Source organism: Nelumbo lutea, chromosome 8, assembly GCF_056320005.1.
Source record: "Nelumbo lutea isolate HS-2025 chromosome 8, American lotus-T2T, whole genome shotgun sequence".
NCBI lineage: Eukaryota > Viridiplantae > Streptophyta > Magnoliopsida > Proteales > Nelumbonaceae > Nelumbo > Nelumbo lutea.
In genome coordinates, this window is record NC_142691.1 from 19,756,811 (window position 1) to 19,776,153 (window position 19,343).

General features: G+C 35.7%; 3 non-coding genes and 2 pseudogenes across 3 annotated transcripts; all 5 read right to left on the reverse strand.

The window, feature by feature from the left end:
- Positions 1-4,784: 4,784 nt before the first annotated feature.
- On the reverse strand, positions 4,785-4,903 carry LOC148843193 (U5 spliceosomal RNA). Its single transcript, XR_016104009.1, has one exon. It is a non-coding gene; the product is annotated as a U5 spliceosomal RNA (small nuclear RNA).
- Positions 4,904-10,395: 5,492 nt separating this feature from the next.
- LOC148843194 (U1 spliceosomal RNA) lies at positions 10,396-10,545 on the reverse strand (annotated as a pseudogene).
- Positions 10,546-14,005: 3,460 nt separating this feature from the next.
- LOC148843195 (U5 spliceosomal RNA) lies at positions 14,006-14,120 on the reverse strand. Its single transcript, XR_016104010.1, has one exon. It is a non-coding gene; the product is annotated as a U5 spliceosomal RNA (small nuclear RNA).
- Positions 14,121-16,165: 2,045 nt separating this feature from the next.
- On the reverse strand, positions 16,166-16,284 carry LOC148843196 (U5 spliceosomal RNA). Its single transcript, XR_016104011.1, has one exon. It is a non-coding gene; the product is annotated as a U5 spliceosomal RNA (small nuclear RNA).
- A 2,909-nt stretch (positions 16,285-19,193) lies between these two features.
- Positions 19,194-19,343, reverse strand: LOC148843197 (U1 spliceosomal RNA; annotated as a pseudogene).

A 19,343-nucleotide genomic window follows, 5' to 3' on the forward strand; every position in this document is an offset into this window, starting at 1 on the left:
CCGCTTCAACTGGCTCTGGGCTAATCTGCTGAAAACCAACTGCAATTGCAACTGGCTAGCTCACTCTGATACCAACTGTCACGGGGGTAGTTCTACAGCAGAAGAAACGCGTGTGGCGTCCTGGCCAAGGCAAGCCAGGACAAGCCTTTATACGCATAGAGGCTAGGAGTTGCCCAATGGAATGGCTCCACCAAAGTCAGTAGCACTGGATCATGATCTCAAGTCCACTGGCTGAGGCACTCTCTTGGCTCATACCGGTCCATGGGAGGTGCCGCTTACGTGCTAAAGGGGGACAACCATAATGCAAGGCGACCATGCACCGATGAGGTGACTTGGCACCGATGTGAGGGGTCTCCTGTATGCCGAAGATGACAAGCACCTGTGTGCCATGATGATAGGCAACCACTTGGGCTGAAACACACCCGGGCGCTAGAGGCAATAGGATAGCTCACTCAGCTTGGGCAAGGGACTGGCGTAGTGAATGGTCATGCTTGAGCCAAGCCCTCATGCCAAACCTCCCTTGAGTATCGGTAGCGCAGTGCCGGTCCAACACTATCCCCATGAGCAAGTGTGCGCCCATGAGGAACCCTGGTAGCCATGCAAGCCGTTAACCAGGGCCGCCCCGCAAGGGGATGAAGGTCTAAGAGTGCCAAGGTTAGGCACCCAAGGAGGTCGACCACCCCTCCTCAAAGAGTACGTTAAGCTTTTGGTGGTCTGCCTAAAGATGACATCAGTTCTCCCAAAAATCTTACAGGCAAAAATGACAAACATGTCCCTAACTTAAGCCTGTCAAGCGTAGGCAAGACTAAGCCTGTGTCAGACCGTCACAATGGTGTCATATGGTGTGATGGTCATAAGACCACAATTGATTGAATATCACCTAAGAAAACCAAGATAAAAAAAAATAAAAAAAAAAAATAAACTAGAATGAATACCACCTAAACATTTTGGGTCCTGATTTTCTCAATATGGAATAAGTGGTACGTTGGTGGCAAGCCATCAAATGCAAAAGTGGATGTTTTCCCACCAGGAGTAGTTACCATGCTAACCCAACCCAGTTCAGATCGCCTACCCATGCCTCACTAGGCATGTGAGTAGTGTCATGTGAATAGGGGATCTGAATTCAACCCAACCAACATAGTCGACCTTGGGCCTAAGTTTTGGATATAGGGTAGGGGTAGCAAATGGTTGGGTTGGGTTGGGTTGGGTTGGGTGTGGGTTGAGTACCAACCCACCCATATTGACCCACTAACCCATTTGCCACCCAACCCTGATCCACCCTAATCCACTCATTTGACCCTCTAATTTAAAATAGTGTTTTTTTCCTTTTTTCTATTTTAATTGCATAAAAACACAGAATAAACGAATATAAAGTTTCAATTTTTAAAATAAAAAATAAGAACACAGAAAATGGTAAATAATACACACATATATATATTTCAACTAAAACGATATGAAAAAAGATAAAATTTTCAAATATAAAATACATAAAAACATAAAAAAAAATTATAAACATCAAAAATTGCAAAAAAAAAAAAAAACAAGTAAATTGGAAAAGACAAAATACTCAGAAAAATATAAAATTTGGATAAAAACAGAAACCGCAAAATAAATAGAATGATAGAATATTCAAAAATCTATATATTATAGCAAAAAAGTAAAAGAAATGCAAAAAGCAAGAAAATGATAAATTTTTCAAAAAAAGTATTTTGTAAAAAATCAGAAACTGCAAAAAAGTCATATTAGAAAAATCAAAAGTTTTTTCATGGCATTTTGTCATTGGATAATATTCATATTAGATTGCGCCAATGTATTTCCGCTTCGGTAATTGATTTTTCATCATAATACCCTAAAACAATGACAATATCAGGCTGAAACACAATGTATTACTCCAAAAAGCTGGGCTCCATGATTCGAATCTTTAATCTGGAGATCTGAGTGAGGATGAGAGAGTGGCAGTGTGTTTCCTAATTCAAATCGAAGATTTGAGTGGAAAGAGAGGGTGGTGGTGGTGCGGCGACCAATTTCAACATATGAGATAGAGATAGGGGTGGTGCCTGGTGCGACGTCTACCTTCCATAGATCTGAGATGTTGGTGTAACAACCATCTTCAAGATCTGAGAGAGAGCGATGGTGTGACGTCCACCGTCCATAGATCTGAGAAATCGGTGCAGCAATCGACTTCAATCGAAGATCTGGGCAAATAGATATGAGAAATCGATGCGGCAATTGGCTTTAAGCGAAGATCTGGACGAGAGAAGTAGAGAAGGATGACCGGCGACATGAGAGAGAGAGTGCAGTGGTTGGTTTCACACACAGATTTAGGCGAGAGAGAGACAGGGGCCAAGGAGGGGTGACCGGCGGCATGAGAGAAGGAAGAGAGGGGTGACCAACAGCGGCGACGACATGAAAGAGAGAGGGAGGGGGAGGGTTTTAGGAGAATAAATCCAACCCAAAGAGAGGGTCAATGGGTAACCCTTTACCCAATCAATCCTACTCTTTTTTTTTTTTTTTATTTAACCCTTATGGGTCATTTGACCCATCTTGACCCACTATTAAAATGGGTGGGTTATGAAGGGTGGGTTGGGTGGGTCAAGTGGGTTAGGTCAAAATTGCCAGCCCAAGTGCATAGATTTCAAGTACAGGGGGAGGGTTGAAATGTGTCCAACGCTAGACTTAAGGCTCCTTAGGCCTTGTTTTTCTCAAAAATGGTGATACATCAGTGTGCCATGTCTGAAATCTATTTTCTAAAGAGACGCTCATTGTTTAGAGGGTGTGTGGTTTCATGGGCATTTATTTAGTAAACGCTGTCACCTATGTCACTTTAGCAGTTCCTCTCTCATGTTCTTTTGTATGCATCGATAATGGCAAAAGTGGACTTCATTTTTTGTGCACGATTACCATTTGAGAAAGTTATTTTTTAAAGCTTTCACAAACAGTTAGGCATTTTTTCATTGTTACGCTGATATGGTGCCTAGTGGCACTTAATTGTCATAAACAGTTGTAATTATTACCATTCTCGGTTTTATAAACAAATAAAATACAAACGTTAAATGAAAAAACATAAACGAATCCAATTACATACTTAGTTTGAGCATTTTCCCGAAAAAAAAAATGATTTTTTGGATCATGTCTTCGAATGTTTTATGACAAAATGGCATACCAATGCAGCATGCTTGAAAAACAACACTGGTCATGGTTTTTAAAACCAACTCTAAGACCAAACCGGTCGGGTCCGATTATCGGGTCGAACGGTTCGACCGTTCAAACCAAATAGTCGGCCCATTCTAACAAAAAAATTAAAAAAAAAAGAAAATCAGTCAAAACTGTTCGAATGGTTAACCACCCGGGCTAACGATTTATTGACCAAAATCGGCGGTTTTTATGAAAAATCCGATTTTGAGAAAAATCGAAACCGGTCACTGGTTTTCCAGTCCGGTCCGTTTTTGAAAACCATGACACTGGTTCTGGTCCTAAGCCCAGTTGCCCATCCAAGTGATCAATGCTACTCTTTGCAATCAATATGCATATTTCAGGTAAGCTGAAAGCACCCGAAATTTAATACTTCCTATGAGAATGCCTTCACCTCCAAACTTTTTTATATCATAATAACAGAAAATCACATAGCCAATTCAAGGTTAAATACTAGATATAACATGAAATGAACCTATTAAAATGACGAGAGTAATTAAAAAGGCCAAAAGAAGCGAAAATACCAAGATATTTTGATTTTTTCCATCTATTTCTGAGGGGTTAGAACTGTGGAGCAATTTCTCTATTTCCATCACAAATGGGATTGGCTTTCTCTACCTTTCCAATACGAGTCTTCTCTTTCTTTAAACTAATTGGATAGATGACATGGTTCAAGTAGTGCACTAGAGATTTCTCTGATGCTATATTCTCTTCTTAAGATTGGGTTTCAGAGAATTACAATGGAAGATTTTTTTTTTTTTTTTTATCTTTCCTTAGAGCTTCTTCTTTTAGTGCAAGTTATGTGTCACTTAAATTCTAATAATACTTTCCAAAGTCAAAAATTTTAAATGGAGAACACAGCTTGTGAATAGGTTTCTAAGAAGTCTCTGTTGTTTAGTTGGTTTCCACTAATATTTTTCAGGGACAATTATAACTAATATCGTCGGATCCAAGCAGAACATAAAATGAAAAAGCTGAATCAACGGTTCAGGCTGTATTTGGCATTCCTCATTTTAACGACTCTTTTTTTATGTTAAAATGCCAATTTAACAGTAAAAAAGGAGATGTCCTAACCCTTAAAATAAGGAATGAATTTTTAACTATGAAAAGGAGATGACCTAGTCCTTAAAATAAACAATGCTAAATGCAACCTTATTGAGTCGTAGCACCATCCGCTCAAATGCAATCAGACGTAATACCATTCGTTAAATATGGTATATATTTGTATTTATATTTTTAGAATATAAATGCAAATATGTACAGTACAAATTCATACAAGATTAATACAAAATACAAAATTATAAACTTTTACAGTTTACATATTCATTTCAACTGAGCCTAAGGTTGTATTTGGTTGCAATGCAAATTTATTTACACTGATGCATAACGAGAATAATGCAAATGATTTTGGTATAAATTATGATTTATTTTTATTTGAAAATTATCCTATATTTTGTTTGATTGCAGTAGAAATGAAGTAAAATAAGACCTGAAGCAGAATAAAGTAAACCTCATACTAATGCAAATAAAATTGCACCACAACCAAGCATAGCTTAAAGAAATAAAAACTTTATTAATCAGCTTTGTTTGGACCTTCTTAGAAAAGAGAAAAGCCCACCAAAAATAGGGGTATGTCGCTTTGAGCGACGAGCACATAGTATTCTTTAGTAAAAAGTGAAAGAATAGTTTGTTCTGTGTTCATCGCGTGGCTGTGTGAATTGAGAGTTAAGCCAAAAGCATATGATATAGGGACATTGCTGAGTGTTCTCTCTTACCCGATATGGGATATGATGGTGTGTGGACCTGTTCATGGGCCGGGCCAGGTCAGGATTTCACTCTTCATTAACATAATTTTTTTAGGCCCAAGCCTGAGCCCGGCCCGACCAACAGGCCTACAACTTAGGCCCAAGCCCGATCCTCATAAAAAGCCCAAGCCATGCCTAATAAAATGTCTAAGTTTGCTGGTGCCTGAGTTCTCCTCTGAGAGCGAGAATTGAGACTTTGAGAGTGAAAACTAAAACTTTATTCAAACATAGCTAAAACTTACAGAACAAAAACTAAAGATAACGAGAGAGATAGATAGAGAGAGAGAGAGAACCTGGTCACCGCTAGAGAGAGAGAGGAATCGTTGGTGAGTTAGTGAGTTCATGAGTTAGCAAGAGAGAGAGAGAAGATTCCTCTCTCTCTTCGGCGGTACCGATGCCTGAGTTAGTGAGTTCACCACTGAGAGTGAGAACTAAACTCATTCGAACAAAACTAAAAAAATACCAAAAACTGAAGATAATGAGAGAAAGAGAGAGAGAACCTGGTCACCGTCAGAGAGAGAGAGAGAGAGAGAGAGAGAGAGAGGAATCGTTGGTGGCGTCGGTGCCTGAGTTAGTGAGTTTGCCTCTAAGAGTGGAAACTCGGCCTATGAACAAGCGATTTGGTAGCTCCCTACTGGAGGATAGCTCAGACATCGGACTATATAGGTCGCTTGGTCGAGCTACGAGCTACAAAGAAAGAGAGAATATCAGAGTACTCAGGCCACTTTTACTCAATATGGGCACTCCGATGCTTAAGCCAAAGATTTGGAGTTTATGGAACCGAGTACTTGAGCTTCATCATTTTCTGATATGGAAAGTATTGAATAAAATGGTCCAAAATCCATTTTAACAATTTTTTTTATGTTGCCCTTCTTAAACTTCAAACTTGATTTTATGGAACAAATCAAGAACTTCAAATTGAATTTAATTCCATCTGAGTACAAAGTATTTTGTTACTTTATTAAAGAAACCAAATAGTTCAGTCTGTTTTTTATTCCATTTCACCCTTGCGAAGAAGGGGCTCCCCCTCTCTGTAAACCCCCTATAAACTGCATCATGCCCATAGATTTGGCATCGATCCACGGTCAAGATTCATCCCACCTGTTCAATGGGACTAAGAATTCTGGGGTGGGTTGAACGGTCATTCTCCCAATAAATTCCGGTCCTCCCCACTAATATAAATCCATTAGGCTGTGTTGCAATGCAAATTTATTTGCACTAGTACAAATGCATGGGAGTGCAAATGTAAAAAATGCAAATTCTTTTTAATTTTGTTTTGGATTTTATTTTACTCTGCTTCATGACTTAATTTATTTCATTTGTACTGCTATCAAATAAAATAAGCTAAAATCTGAAACAAAAGTAAGATAGAATTTACACTCAAATCATTTACACTGTCATGGTTTTACATCAGTGTAAATTTATTTGCATTGCAACAAAACACAGCATTATGCTCAGTTTTGTATATGTACTCTTACCAAACTGAGCCCTAGAAACAAATAACGTGTGTGAGAATCATTACCAGCTCTAAACTACATGTTTCCTGTCACTTTGAAATCAAATAACTATTGCCATGAACTAGGGTTGGTGACATATTGAAATCATGAGAAATTACTTAAGGTTCACTATATAAGAATCATTATGTCCTATCATATTTTGAAATCAAATAACTACTGCCATGAACTAGGGTTGGTGAGATATTGAAATCATGAGAAATGACTTATGGCACTTATAGCAAAGATAGCATTCTTGAATTTATCATCAGTACATATTCATTTGAACACAAGGAATTATACTTATTCCTCTTATATTTGAATTCTGAATGATCTATTACATATCATTGTCAGAAAAACCCACAATGAATCTGTTGGATTTTAGTTTTATTAGATACGAAATTCAAAGTTTTATTAGATATTAACCAAAGCCCTTTGTTTTAACTAGTTGTCTATTCTTTTAAAACTTATCCCACATTGGAAAAGTATAGAGACTTGCTACTGCTCAATGATTAAGGGACATTAATCAAACATTAATAGACATTAAATGTTAACATTCTATGAACAGTCATAGAATTTAAATTTGAGACTGTACAAAGAGCCTCTTTAGATAGACACGCCCCTCTTCATGATGACTCTAAAATCTATAAAATGATGGAAACTAAGCTTGATTTTACAACACAAGTTTTCGCTCATTTTTCACTGCAAATACACTTGTCTCTCTCAGTCTAATATTTACTATTATTTCACAAAAGGTTTCTTTAGGAGATTCTTCAACTTTGCTAGTTATAGTTTTTCACCTAAGAAACTAATTTGTTAATAACTCAACAGCAAATTCAATAAACTAAATGGGGGCAAAATAGCATTCTAACTGTCTTTAAATACACCTCAGAGCTTCTCCACCCCATTTACCAACAAAATCTTTTGAAAATATTTCTCATTCATCGCCATTAAAAAGTACCACAAAAAAAAAAGAAGAAACTACTATCATTGAGAATGGCAACTACAAAATAGATACGCATGATTCAATGAGACTACGAGTGTAATGAGCTATAAATCCTGATAAAAAGGTACAATAATTATTCCCCATTTGATTCGTGGAAATTGGGTTTGGAATCAAAATCAAAATGGGCTATTACGATTCGAATTGTTTGGTTGGATCAATGTTCAAAATATCAATACGTATCGGTTGATACATATCGTATTAGGAACTTCTCAATACGCCCCCACAAAGGGTGTATCTGGGTTTTAGGGGGTGGATGGACTTAAACCGGCCCCTCTAAACCAGATTTGAAAAAAAAAAAAAAGAAAAAAAAAAACTTAAAGAAAAACTACTGATACGCCTCTATCAGCGTATCAATACTTTGAACCTTGGTTGGATGGAATCGGAATCCCATCCACATTCTTAGTGGAATGGCATTTTCCCCATTTGAAGAAATGGACATTCCCTCCCCCTCCCTTGGGAATGAAACCCCATTCCTGCTTATTCAATTTTCCATTCCTATCTCAACCAAACAAATTATGGAAATAGACCATTCCAATTCCAATTCCAATTCCAAAAGAATTTTGATTTAGATTCTGATTCCAACTACAAATAACCAAACGGTCCCTTGTCTCTTTATAAACAAAAGAGGTTAATGTTTACCATACTGCTATGGTTTTGACTTTTGAGGATTTATTGTTCAACCGTTCAATAGACTTTTCCATTCCAATCTTATCAGTATCTTATGTTAAGATGCATGTCAAAGTTGTGTTTTTTTGAAAGATTCACATTAAATCCATTCCAGTCTTATCAGTATTTCATGTTAAGATGCATGTCAAAGTTGTGTTTTTTTTAAGATTCACATTAAATTAAAAGTTCCGTGCAAATCTATTTCAAAACATTCGTGCAAATCACCTTGCATTAAGAAGTTCTTGAAACACTCAAACTCTTTGTTGCAATTCAAGATTTCTTTCTGATGGTTGTTTCCAGAATCTGAACCATTTTTGCTTTATATAGAGGCTTATTGGCCATCAGAAAATGCCCATAATTCATCCAACTGTGGGGCTTCCATTTCAGAAATGGAATGGTACGTCGAGCCAAAATTTTGTTTTGTTTTTATTTTTTTTTAATATTTCCACTTTCCACCATGTATTATTATGATTTTGTTTAGGTATTTGATTTAAATGTATTATTACAAGTGTTACAAATTGATATTGATCTACATTTACCATAATTCTTTTGTTTCTTTCTTATTTCAGTTGATGATCATACAGGTGTAAACATGTAAAATTGGTAATCTAAAGTCATAATCCACACTTCCTTCTCATTAGGTCTATTAGCAAACTTGGCTTTCTTTAAACCTTTAAAAGTGTGAATAAAAGGTAGGAAAATACAAGGTTGTTGATTTTAATAAATTCTTAGTTACTAAAGAACACTAGTTAAAAAATGAAATTTTTGAAATTTAAATTTACATAGTTGGATGAATTATCAAATCCCATTTGAGATAATCAACCACTTCTCAATTTTAATTTGTCCCGTGTCTTCTTTTGGCCCATGCTTAGCACTTGGACACTGGTATGTTATTAGCAGGACTCTCTCTCTCTCTCTCTCTCTCTCTCTCTCTCTCTCCCCTCAATTTTGAACCTTCTACTAAATACATACCCATGAGAAAAGAAAAGTTGGATTCAGCCAGAGCCGAAAGGGGTATTCAATATTGGGAAGTGAAGAAATTCCAATCCTCTCTTAGTTCTGATTTTCCCCAGCTGCCAGTCTGCTGCTCTAATACACGTACACCTTATCCCAGAGCTGAGTTTCACATGTGAAGAAATTTCGGTCATCCCCACTATCTTTTCACTTAATACTCTTATTTTTATTCTCCAGTCCAAGTTTCTTAACTGATAAAGCTTATTTATTGCATTAGTGTTCTAGATTTATGGTGTATTTTGTTCATCAGTAACAACCTTCATACTTGGATAATGTTTTATCAAAGAGCGATCAATTGATCTATTATCTATACCCTTTTCCTTCAGTACGAATATAAATCCATTAGGCTCACTTTGGAAATAATGATACATTGCAAATACAAGGTTTTGCATTCTATTTGTATGTATTTGTACTCTTCCCAAACTGAGCCCTAGAAACAAATGACTTACCAGCTCTAAACTACAGGTCTCCTAAACTCCTATCATATTTTGAAATCTCAGTAACTATTAGTCTATTACCATGAACTAGGGCCAGGCCAAAGGGACACGGATTGAAATCATGAGAAATGACTCGGAGGTTCACTGTATAACAATCTTTATTGGCACTTAGCAAAGATGCATTTTTACCCGCCGATAGCACTCTTGAGTTTATCAGCACTACGTGATCATTGAACACCACGAATTTTACTTCTTCCTCTTTCTAAACAAAGCAACAGATTTGAATTCTATACTGAAGTAAAAACAGAATGAATTAGTTTGATATCATTGTCTAAAATCCCATACTAAATCATTTGAAAATGTTTCTCATTCAGCACCACTAAGAAGTACCATACAGATGAAACAAAAGACCATCGTTAAGAATAGCAACTACAAAAAAACATACTGGGTGATTCAATGAGATTATGATCATGATGAGAGCCTAATTAAAAGGTACTCTGCTAATTTACAACAATTGTCTTATTTATAAGCAAATAGGCTAAACAGACTTTGACAATACCTCTGTGTTTTTGAGGATTTGAGGTTCAAAAGAGACTATTTCCAGTAAGTCTAAAATATTGTCTATGTGTGTGTATTTGTGCTCATTTCAATCTGTAATGGTCTTCTTTTTTGAACAATTTCTTCATCTAAATTCTAAACCTATCTAACCAACAAGTTAAGGTTTAGAACTATCAATTCCCTTGTCTAGAGATTACAAACCAAGTTTTAAACATTAGAGTTGGGTAGGGGCCGCGCGAACGCGTAACCCCATTACCACAAATTATGACGTACACTCTCCCACTTGGGGAGATGTTAGGTGGGCACCCCTCCAAGTGCAATGGAGGTCACCAACCTAGGCGATGATCACCCATTGACCCCGTCCAGGTAAGTATGTTTCTCTATCTTCTTTATCCCTATTTATGCACCTCCATCTCCTTTGCTTCTTTCTCACGCCAATGTGGGACAAAAACCAAGGAATCAATACTCCACTCCCATATCTGCTAACTTGTGGTCTAAGTTCTCCTAATTTGCCAGGTGTTATATGGCCTAGGGCCACATTGGATGAGTAACACCTAAAAGAGGACCAAGATTAAAAAAAAAAAAAACTAGATGAATTTTCAAATTTGCAACTGTTTTTTTATTAGTTATACTTATACCTTTGGACTACTTGCTAGATAACTATGCAAGCCCAGGTGCATATATTTCAAACCAGGGGTGAAAAGTTGGATTTAGTCCTCACATATTTTGTTATGGGCCCAGGAATAGGATCACGTCATGGGTCGGTCTACGGAGAAAAGCTCTTGTTTTCCCTTGTTCCTCCCCTTCCTAGTTAAATCTATCTTGGCGTTCTAGAGGGTGATTTGTCCAATAGATCACCAAACTCTTATTTTACTCTCTTTCTTGATTGAAATTTTGATATCTTTATTCAATAAATTCAGCTCATTAAATAGAAGATTACAAGAGATAAGAGTCCTCCTAGTCCTCCTTGATAATTAAATTGCTTACAGATAAGATAAGAGTAAGAAAGCATATAAGAAAAGGATAAGGTAAGATGAACTGTGGCTAGCTAGATAATTTGATGAGGGTCCCATGTTATTACTGCTGCCGGCGGCGGTACTTCTTCCCCACGAATGCGTCCATAACATATTTTCTCTGTGGCCTATAAATATGAAATATGAAAGTACTAATTGGGTTCTCAGAGCCATAAGATTCTTTACAAAGGATGAACAATTTTTTCTTTGGTTTTTCCTGGAGGTTTTTTTTTTTTTTTCTTTTGTTGCTAGTTATAAATCTCGTAAGTCTTAATAATACTCCCAAAGTAGAAAATTTTAAGAGGAAAACAGATCTTGTCAATAGGTTTGTATAGGAATAATTAGCTTTTAGGCCGAAATCTCGACATGATCTGGAGATAATGTGGCAGAAAAAGTGTAACCCTTTATAGCATTCTATCAGAGCTGCCAAATGTGAAACTAGCTATTCATGCCAAATCTGTTCAGTTAATTTAGATTCATCTGATGAATCAGTTCCCAATTTAGCCCCTTAAGGGTATTTGGTAGTGTTCTTTCTGAGGTGTGGGGTTATTTCAAGCAATTGATCTCACTATGATGTGGTTGAAATCAGGGATCAAAATTTCACATCATATCGGGCCCATATGTATTACATCAGCACTTTCGCAGGTCCTTTTTGGGTTTTGACCAATTTCAAGAGGTAGGCAGGCCTAAAGCCTATTCCTGATTATTTTTTGTAAAAAAAAAAAAAAACTAAAATAAAAAAAGAATACATGTGGTTAAAATTAGCGGTGTCAATGGTATTTAAAATTTTGATTTCAAATTTGAGATTTTATATAATTGAATCGAATTTGGATAATTTGAATATGGTAATTGGTCAAATTTAGATATCCTATTCATACCAATTAGTTAATGAGATTCAAATTCGGATATGATTTTATTCGATTCAATAAATATCAAAATTCAACTGATTATTTAATTCTTATATATAATACATAAAACATAAAATATTTTATATAATAATTAAATTATATAAATAATTTATTCGAATATTAATTTTCAATATCTGTCAGATATCGAATTTTCTAATCAGATTTGAATTAGAATGTTTACCTGATTCGATACAAATTTGCTCCGTTTACATCATGGTTTTCAAAAATGAACCGAATGGTTGGACCGAAAAACCGAGAACCTATCAAGTGATCGGTTTTGTTTTACCCCATAACCGTTATTTCACTAAAAACATTGTCACGTTGATTAGTTGAACCGTCCAATGGTTTTGGCCTTTTTTAAAATTTTTTATTTTTTATCCAAACAGGTCGTCCGTTCGGTTTTGAATTGTCGAACCATTCGACCCAGGAGCTCGACTTTAAAAACCTTGGTTTACACCCCTAGTCAAAACACTCAATACACATAGGACTACAAAACGGGTAGAATTGAATTTAATGAAGGGTATATCCAATCTAATTTGACAAGAAATCCGAAAATCCAATAAGAATTTTTTCAAGATTATGATTCAAATTCGAATATCTTATTGGATATCCGATTTGATTTGAATTGTAATAAAAATTTTAGTAATATAATATGAATAATATATTATTTATATAATATTATAATATATTATAATAATTAATAATAACCAGATTGAATTGAATCATAGCAGATCGGATTTGAATCAAGGTATATTCGAATTTAAATTATTAATTAAATGAATCATAAATTATTAATTAAATGAATCAACTTTTTCGATTCAATCCGATTTATTAGGATCAAGGATGTATCAAATCTGACTCTTATTAGATCAAATTAAGGTTAGAATTGATTCTGATCTCATTTATGAGAATTGTAACTTTGGTTGAAACCACATCACACCCAATAATTCATTCATTGCAATCTTTGTGCCATGTGGTGTTTTGAAATAGGAAACCAAAAATGAGTGTTATGTAACAAAAGCAAGTGAAACCAAAAACCACACCAAAATAAATAAAATTGTTGGTAACATCATCAATGCACATTATTGTGGTCAAATCAATGAGATTTTTCCATGAATGAAGTATGTTATCATACCGATAAAACCAAGTGACCCACAGAATAACTGTTTGTGATGACAGGTTGAATGGTAAAGCTCGATCCATACAAAAATAGAAGATAACCACAAAAGGAAAGAGTTTCATGAAAGCCCATTAAGGACACTAGATCAACATCTGTATATTTCAGCATCATCATTATTTGTATTTTAGCAAGGATTAAGGTATTGATATGATATTCCCGATATGAGTTGTATTCTATCCGTATCCATAATCATAAATACAGGATACGTTACAACTAGATACGTATTTCATGAGTCGTATGTATTGGTACAATATCGGATCGTATCACACCAATATAGAGGTGTATCTGTGTATAGTTTGACAAAATTATACATTAATTACTTTTAGATTGTTTTTCATCTTTAATACAAGTTAAAAAATAATATTATGAAAACTGAAATAAATGATTTAAGATTTAATTTTTTCAAAAAACTTAATAAAAACTAAAAATTATAAAAATAATATATTTTATCTACCTTAGATTATTTATATATTTTATTTTACACATAATTATATGTTAAAAATGAAAACATAGTTATATTGTTAAAAATGAAATGAATAATTTAAAATTTAATTCTCAAAAGATTTAATAAAAACTGAAAATTAAATATAATTTATTTTATTTACCCTAAATAATTCATTCTGGTGTCTTTCAGCAGGCTCCAATCATGGCAAAGAGAGTGGAACGGACATAAATGACCTCATTAAATAGAAAAACGTAAAATAAATGAATGGTTTTAATTTGCTTTGTTGGAAAATCTCAAGAAAGAGAATAGCCCTCCAAATATAGGCGTACGCCGCTTGGAGGAGCACACGGTATTCTTTAGTAAAAGGCGAAAGCATAGTTCACGCTGTGCTCAGCAAGCAGCAGTGTGAGATTAAATTAACCCAGAAGCATGTGATATAGGGGCGTTGGTGAGTGGTCTTCTCCTCTCTTAACCGATATGGGATATTGGGATGGAACTCTCTGATAACCATCTACGAGGTAGGGTGTCTGCTCTCACGCTCTGTTTTCTGAATATTCATATTAAACGATCCAGCTGCTGAAGCCAATCCTTTGAGACATATATAGACTACGCTGCTTACTTTAACATATCAGCTGATTTAAGTGATTATAATATAAACACCGTAACTTTTTCCAAATAAAAGGAATCCAAATGAAGTTAAATGACCCGCAACTGAATTGATCAACGTAGTGACATTTTACTCAGAAGGTATAATACAGGGGAAGTGGGTCACACTTGTAAGGAGTATAATCACTAATGTAGTCATCTCTAATTGACTCAAAAAAAAATTGAAAAGCTAAGAAATTTTCTGACAAAGAAAAGAAATTTCCTAGAAGGAAAACCTACACAAGCTTTGGTTCAAGTGAACCTTCTGCTTCTTGTATTAGTAATTTGATTTTGACATAGAATTTAGAAAGAAACCATATTTAACCATGTAATGACCATTTAAGACCAATCCCCAACTTCAAATCTCACAGTTTTGAGTTAATGACAGATGAGTTGGGGCTCACATTCTCTACTCATTATGACCACCTCTGCTGAGGCCATCAACTTCAATTGCTACAAATTTGTGAGGAATCCTAGGATTCTAATAAGCAACAGTTCTACATCTGCATTGTAATATAGATATGGTTTAATTTTATGGGTCTCGTCATGTCTAGCGCACAGCAGGTGTAGCAGAGTTGAGCCAACTGAACCTTGGAAACACAAAAATTAATGCGAAGTTTTTATAGATAACTTATCACTTGTCAAATTAAATGAAAAACAGAATCCCCTAAAGTAAGATTAAGGTGGCGAAGTGTTGGCGGGAATATAAACTGGGATTAAAATATCTACATCTTTTGCAGAGTCACAACAACAAAGAACTTTTGCTGTTTGGCGGAAAAAGAGTGAAGAAACGGTCATCAGTTGCCTAATACAAGAAACTTAGAGCAGAAGAATTGGTAGGGTGCGCCGGGCCCATGCAGTAGTGCAACACGCATGGGGAGGTGAAGAAATTTCAATCCTCCCTTAGTTCTGATTTTCCACAGCTGCTAGTCTGCTAGTGCTACTCTATTACAACATGTAGACCTTATTCCAGAGCTGAGTCTCACATGTAAAGAAATTTCAGTCCTCCCCACTATCTTTTCACTTAATTATTAAACCCTTGCTTTTATTCTCTACTAGTTCCAAATTACTTAACTAATAAAAGCTTGTTTATTGCATTTGTGCTCTATATTTATGGTATGTTCTGTTATTCAGTTTGTTGTATTAAATTAATTATCCTATACAATGCTTCATACTTGGATAAAGATTTATTAGATCACTAGGGGGGGGATAAAGTACAGAATTTGATCTGTATACTGAAAACACAACTTATAAAAGATGATTGTTATAAAGCGTAAAGAAACAAAACATATCTTTCTATCTAAGTCTTCAAATTGATTCTGCTTGATAGAAATAGAAATGAACCAGAATAGAATGCAAAACCAACCAACCGACCAATTGGACAACACTAGAGAGTGATAAGTTGATATAATTATATTTACCCTTTCCCTACAGTTCTAATATGGATTAGAACTGAATTGCAAGAATCAATACTAATATGCATTCAGCACCAACTAAGAAGTACTTTACAGGAAGGATTATATACATTGTAGAATTCTCTTTTTGGAACACTTCATAAATGAGAACAGAAACTGCAGAAAAGATATTGGGTATCATCCATGATGACCTGCAAATCATGATAAAAGGTACTCTTCTGCTCTGAAATGACCAATTTAAAAGGTAATGTCTTAATTTAATCTCTTCATTAACAAAACAGGTTAAACAGACTTTGGCAACATTGCTGTGGTTTTGAGGATTTGAGGTGCGAAAATACTTTTTCAGAAGCTCTTAAAATCATATTTACCAATGACGTTTTGTTGGAGCAATCTCATCAATGAGAAAGGCTCCCCAAAAATAGGTGTATGACACTTTGAGCAGAAGCACACTAGTATTCTTTAGTAAAAGGCAAAAGAATAGTCTGCTTTGTGCTCACCACAATGCTGAGTGAATTAGAATTATAGCCAAAAGCATCTGACATAGAATCTAATGGTCAGTGGAGTCCTCTCACCCAACAGATGTGAGACTCCTAGATACCACGAGTAGCCTACTCTCATCCAAGATCCTAAACTTCAGTTCAAATTAGGATCCAACATAAACTGATTGTTCAAGTTTGAATTTGATCCCATTAAGAGTGACCTGAATTCGATTCGGTTTAGGGTAGGATAACCTATTGCAGGTCAATTGATCAGACTTATCCTTGCAAAAAAGAAAGCAAGCTCTTGTTTCATGGAAAACAACTTAAACAAAAGTTTATCCACTATGAGCTATAGGCTTGACGAGGAAATGAATTAGTTTAGATGACCTAAGTTGTGGAATTTGTGGTTTTGACAAGGAATCCATTGACCATCTCTGTATTCATTGCAAGTTTTCTTGGAGAATATGGTCTCATTTACTTTATGTTGTTGGTGTTTTTTGGGTAATGCTGTGACCAGTAAAGGATCTGTTACAAAGCTGGCACCTTCTGGGCTTATCAAAAAGAAGGCAAATACATTTAGAGATCTATTCCAGCAAAAGTAATCAGCACTATATGGTCAAAAAGAAATGATAGAACTTTTGGAAAAGAGAAGAAGAATCCTGAGGTGTTGATCAATGTATTGTGGCAAGATTAGCATCTTGGCTATCTGTCCTACCTAATTTCTGTAATCAGAACAAGTTTCTGATGCTTAATTCAGTTAGTCTGTGGGATCTCTGACCACTTCTATTGGGGGTGAACTGGTTTATGGTTTTCTTCCCTCTTTATATGGAGTACGGCTTCAGTCAGTGTAATGCCCTTTCGAACAGCCTTGCATTGGAAATATCTCTATAGTTATGTGCTTTATTTCATGGGGAGATATTTTCCAATGCAAGGTTGCAAGAGACTGTTTGAACGGTGTGAACACGGGCTTGCATTGACCAAAGCCAAATTCATTTGTATGACTATTATATTCATAAATAAAGTTTACCTTAACTTTTTGAAAAAAAGAAAAAAAAAAGAAAGAAAGAAAGAAACTATGAGTTACAGGCTTGGCCTTTTTAATATGAACATATGGCATTAAATTGTAGTCTCAAATATGGCCACCAGGCTGTGTTTGGTTGCAATGCAAATAGATTTGCACTGATGCAAAACTATGGCAATACAAATGATTTGAGTATAAATTCTGACCTGTTTTTGTTTCAAATTTTAGCTTATTTTGTTTGATTGCAGTACAAAAGAAATTAAGAAATCAAGTAGAATAAAATAAAACTCAAAACTAAACTAAACGAGAATTTGCATTTTTTTTCATTTGCACTCCCATGCATTTATACTAGTGCGAATAAAATTGCACAGCAACCAAACACAGCCACAATAGAAATTCAAGGTACAAAAATCCAACTATCCAAGGTTCATAATCTCTTCTAGGCCTGCCCTACAAATCAACCATCAACTATGATTACTCCTTCAGTGGAAAACCCAACTAACAGACCTATCCATTTCCAAACCGCTCACCATTTTGTGATGTCTCAACCTCCACAAAATAGCAAGTACTATGTTGGGGGGTGCAGAAAAATCAATTTAACATCATGTAGACTGAATGCTCATGTACATAATGGTGCCAATGAACTAGTTTTGGGTTGGGCCCATCCAAATCAATTTAGACAAATTGAATAGACCTATAAGACATATTGAATTGAACCTGTCCAGATTTAATGGTCCAAAGTATTTATTGGATTGGATTGGACCTGGTCCATTGTAATGGTTTTATATTGGATTGGGTCAGATTGAATTGATATCTGGTCCATTGATAGAAGATAAGTATACAAGTGACAATGGACCAGGATTGGGTTGGAACCAATCTACACCAAAACTGATTTAAACAGATTGGATGGTCCCGACATTGAATTAGACCAGTCCAAAATATTCTATTCATTGGATTGGATTGGATTGGACTTGATCCATCTATAGTGGACTCATATTGGATCGGATCATTTTGAACCAAATCCAGCCCAATTGACACCTCTACATGTACATAACCTACCTCTGCACACTCCCATATAGCGTGGGACAAGAAGATAAGTGAGAAGAACATATCATAGAAAATTCCTCTCCTCTTGCAGGAACTTAAACTATCAGTTCTAATTTTAGTGGCTTACATTTCACACTTTCTAAGAAATCAGCATGTTATGATTAATTTGGAGCTTTTATGCAACTATTTGAAATTATTGCCATTTCCTGAAGCAATCGTGCCATATCAGCACCACGTAGGAAAAAATGGTGCTCCAGGAAATAGCCATCTATTTGGAACCGTTTTTTATAGAAAACAGTGCTCTAAGCCATGCCTTGGAAATTGGGAAGGCATGGCTTAGAGCAACACCAAATTTGGCATTTTCTGAAATTGCAACTCTTTGCTACCAACAGGGCAGTGACGTGACACTGGATAATGGGTAGAAGTGCAGAAAACATTTCCTGGAGCATTGATACCTAACAGAAAAAGTTGTTGTTGCTCCAGGAAACGTCTTACCTGAGAGTAACGATTCCAAACAAAAAAAAAGAAGACACCATTTTTTCACCCACACATCAGCCACACCGTTTTCTGCTGCTGCATCGATGCCAAACATATACTAAAAGCTTTTGTTTTTTTATGGATCCATTAACTTTTAGGTTCCGATTCATTCCTGAATCCTGACCAAATACATGTGGAAAAGCCATATTTTTCAGTTGACACTGTAATCCCCAAAAGCAAGATTTTCTTCCCTGTTTCCCTGATAGCAGACAGATGGTTCTGTAAATGCAATACAATGAATTTGGATCTGTAAACAAATAGCCCAGATTCAGATTTGCATAAAAAATGTTGATCCTGATGCTAAAAATATAAAACTTGAACCTAAAAGATTGACAGTGGCCACGCGAACGCGTATCCCCACTGCCACAAATAATGACGTACACTCTCCCACTTGCGCAGATGTGCAAGCACCCGTCCCTAATGCAGTGGAGGTCGCAAGCATGGGCCTTTTTGATCACCCATTGACCCGTTCAGGTAAGTAT